Source organism: Glycine max, chromosome 3 (genome assembly GCF_000004515.6).
Source record: "Glycine max cultivar Williams 82 chromosome 3, Glycine_max_v4.0, whole genome shotgun sequence".
Lineage (NCBI taxonomy): Eukaryota > Viridiplantae > Streptophyta > Magnoliopsida > Fabales > Fabaceae > Glycine > Glycine max.
The window spans coordinates 36900406-36904829 of record NC_016090.4 but is presented as its reverse complement, the minus strand read 5'-3'; the positions used below and the strand labels follow the sequence as shown (position 1 = coordinate 36904829).

General features: G+C 31.0%; 1 pseudogene; it reads left to right on the top strand.

Annotated features, from left to right (window-relative positions):
* The first annotated feature begins 986 nt into the window (after positions 1-986).
* On the top strand, positions 987-3842 carry LOC100778275 (uncharacterized; annotated as a pseudogene).
* Positions 3843-4424: the final 582 nt, after the last annotated feature.

The window sequence follows — 4424 nt, the reverse complement described above, 5'->3', positions numbered from 1 at the left end:
TCTCTAGTTTATCTATTTATTTGGGGATTGGCAAATTCAATGATCCTAATACCTCTTTCATCTCTTTGATAAAAATCAGATATGCAAAGTTAACGCTCCAAATTACATCCACAATAGGACACCATAAATACACTGATTCGTCCTTTGATTTATGTTGGTTTTCAGCAAATTTGATTTATTTTTGTTTACTCAATCCTTTCAAGCAAACTAATATAATTTAGGTTTAATTTCTATAATTGTTAAACTTATCATTTTTAGTCCATAAGTGAATATTTTAGTCATGAATTTTAATAAAAAAAAATTAGTCACCAAAATTTATATTTTAATTCTCAAAAAAAATTTATTGTTAAATTTTTTTAATTTTGTTGGTTAAAATTTTTTAATAACAATAATATTTTGAGAATTAAAATGTAAAATTGAGAAATTAACAAATTTACTTATAAGGATTAAATAAGTAAGTAAACTTATAATTTACTTGTGTCAGGAAGTGTACAAAATTGTTCATATTTGTAAATTGTGAGTTGACCAGGCAATTGACAGAGCTTTTCCCGTGCATCCGGGTGATTGTTTGGGGAAACTTGAAAATCTTTTCCACTGCAAGAAATTTTCCTATCATTTCCCATTACCTTTTTGATTGACTTGGTTTTGACACATCCGTTTACTCATTTTGTGAATCCAAATGGCACCAAGATGGAAAGCTAAAAAATCATTCATTTGTTTAACTATACGGACAATATATCTAATTATAATGACATTAGCTTCATCTGAATAGAACTGGATCATAGATTCTCCATCGAAGAATAAGGATTAGTCATTTATCACTTTACACATGTAAGATATAACATGATAATTCAGCATATGTATTTTTCCAATACATCAGATGGAATCATGGACCGAGAAATTTTTTTAATTGTGTCTTGCGCGTTGAATTATGAATATAATAATATCTTCATATGATAAATTAAAAAATCATATACCTTGAGTCAACTGAACCTATAGTATTTCACCAGAAAAAAAAGAAGAAGAAGTGAACCTATAGTATATAATATATACAAATTATTAATTATGAAAGAAGAGTAGGTAGTGGAGCGTAGAGAGTGAGAATCCAGAAATGAAGCCAGGTTCCTCTTATTTTCCCTTCTCGCCACGTCACACCTATCCCAACACGTTCTCCGTCGCCGACTTCGGCGCCGCCGCTGACGGCCTCCGCTACGACATGGCGGCAATCCAGTCGGCCATCAACTCCTGCCCGGAGGGTGGTCCCTGCCACGTCACCTTCCCGGCGCCGGGAAAATACCTGACGGCCATCGTGTTCCTGAAATCCGGCGTGGCGCTGGAGGCTGGGGCCACCATCCTGGGCGGCACGAGGCTGGAGGAATACCCCGAGGAGTCGTGGTGAAGGAAAATCCGAGGAAGAACATTATGGTTAGTTGGAACGAAACTGGGGCTTGCTCAGGAGATGAATGCGGACCTAGGCTCATCGGTTTTCTCGATTGCAACAATGTTGAACTCTCTAACATTACTCTCAATCAACCTGCTTATTGCTGTTTCGTATTTCTTACTAATATTGCATCTTCATTTAATCAAATTCTGATTCCTGCTCCTCCTTATTCCTCATCCAAACTTACAGCTTCACTGTGTAAGATTTACTAAAATTTGGGCTTCAATGTAATTTTTTAAAATAAAAACATTAGGGTATTTGATTTAGTTGTTTTCTGTTTTCATTTTTACTGGAAATAGAAAATAGTGATAAAAATATGTTTGGTTGAATTTTTGTTTTCATTTTCAGTGAAAATATTTTTTCAAATAAATTAGATATTGAAAATAATAAAATCTCATTTCCAACCGTTGAAAATAATAAAATAATAAAAAGACGGTGGTAAGAAATATAATTTTAAGCAAATCTGAATTTTAAGTGTTTTTATTTCTTGAAAGCACAAGAAATCAAACCAAACATATTTTTAAAATTTTAATCTTTTAAAAATAAAAATAGTTTTCAGAAAATAAAAACAAAAAATAAAAATTAAAAATAAAAATACAAATCAAATACACTCTTAATCTCCTTATTTCTATTCGATTTGAATCCATCACCAATAAAATACCTAGATTATAGATATGAAAAAATATTTTTGATAAAAAGTAATTATTGATAATTTGTAATAAAAGACTCGACTCTTACTACAAATTCATTTTCGAAACTTATCTTATATATCTCCTAAAAAATTTCATTTTTAAGAAACTTAGTATTAAAAGAAACAAAATGTGTTGTAATATAAGAGAATCTATTAAAATCTACAAATTTTAATTTTTTTAATTTTTTGTAAAATTAATTTTAACAAATAGATTAAACAAATAATCTGGTCTGATGTCATTAAATTTAGGATACATCAAGTTAAATCTAGGATACATCGATACCGGGGATGATGCAATCTGTCCAAAGTAGTACACGGGCCCTGTTTACAACCTTACAGTCACCGACTGCAATTAAACTCGGCAGTGCTAGTTGGTTTGATTTCAAGCATTTTGTGTTTGACAATATCGCTATTGTTGATTCTCATAGAGGGATTGGATTCCAGATCCGTGATGGAGGTAACATGTTTCTTCTTACTTCTCTTCCGGATGAATGATTGCATCAGAAACTATTGCTTTGTTATGTGAATGCTATTTTTTCTTGTCTCCAAATGTTGAATGCAAAGCATGTATCTATAACACTAACTTGGTTCGTTATGAAACAAGACTTTCTAACTTGTGTTAATATCTCTTCAAACATATTCTTAATCTCTTAATTGTAATTGAACATTTGAGGAATGTTACTAATGGATTCTTTGATATACTTTTTCTTGTTATTGATTGAAATTTATGGGAGTCCCACTTCCTATGTAATGGTTCCTACTCTCGATTTAGTAGGTCTCACCCTATATTTCAACAAATAACAAGCATTGAAACCTTGTGTCACAGTGTTTATTTTCTCTTGGAACATTTTTGTAACTTGTTCTTGACTTAGTAAGCCTCTTACTTCTATTGAGCCTGATTAGTATGAGCGCTTTTATTATACTAACTTGTGTTGTGCTTATAAAGACCTAGCCTTAAAACATAGATTTGAAGTGTTTCAACTTCCTTGTGCAGGAAATGTAAGTGACATTGTATTCTCAAACATGAATCAGCACAAGATACTATGATCCATTGGGGGAGAGCGGAGTCTATCTATGTCACGAGTTGCCCACGAGACTCAACCTGAAAGGAGGCTTCAATCTCAAATATAGTTTTCATTAACATTACTGCAAATTCTGAAAATGGCATCTTCCTGTCTGGTTCAAAGAGAGGATTGTTAAGAAATTTGAGATTCATCAACATGGACATCACTTACAGAAGGTTCACCAATTATGCTGGTGGGTTATTGGACTATATAGGCCAGGATGCCAAGAGTTGATAAAACACAGGACTGCAGGGATGATGATGGAGCACATTGAAGGGCTTGAGGTGAAAAAAGTTGAAATGAGATGGTCAAACAGTCAACTAGAGCAGTGGAATAATCCTCTAGAGTTTAGGCCATCTACTGTGAATAACATCTCTTTCCTTAATTTTAATTCTGGTTCGTATACAAATAGTAAATCAAGTTATAAACTTTGGGTCTGCAAAGGGAGAATGTCCAAATCTTTGGCTGCTTGCTTAACCATCAAGGGAACGGGGGAACAGTTCAAAAGAAGGGAGGAGCATTTGTTCTGCACTATAAAAAAATTAGAGAGAGAGAGATCAATTGTTAAATCTTGTTCTAGTGCTTCACTTTCTGCATCTGTAATATGAATGTCATTGATTTGTGAAATTTGGATTGATTTAATCGATTATAGAAACTTTTTATTCAAAAGCCAGGTAGTTTATTTCTTAATCATATACTTGGATAAAATATTAAAATTTTGACTGAAGACATTAGTTTATCATCAAAATAATAAATTATAATTAAATTAATAATAATATAAATTTATAAAATATCAAGACCTTTTTTTATTAGTATATTTAATTATCTAACTTTTTAAGAAAAAATGGTACGTATTAAGTAGGCTTCTTCGTGCCTTCACATTTTGTAATATACCACTATTTGTTAGTAATTGATGGTTGGGTATCAAATTAATTTGAAGAACTATAAAATTAAGAAACAGATTTCACGATATTTTTAGTAGGGTTCTTGACATTTCTTAGGACAAATTAAGAATTTTATAAAGTACAGTAACTAAAAACACATTTTTTTCTTTAATTAATTATAATTATAAGGTTCGTTTTTTTCTAAAATATCATAATATTTGTCTTCTAATTAAATAATACAAAGATAATATTTATTTTTGAATTATTTCATAAAATTCATGTTTCTATTTTTTTTTTAAAAATATAGGTCAAGTACATTAAAAATTTATATACATACTTCAACA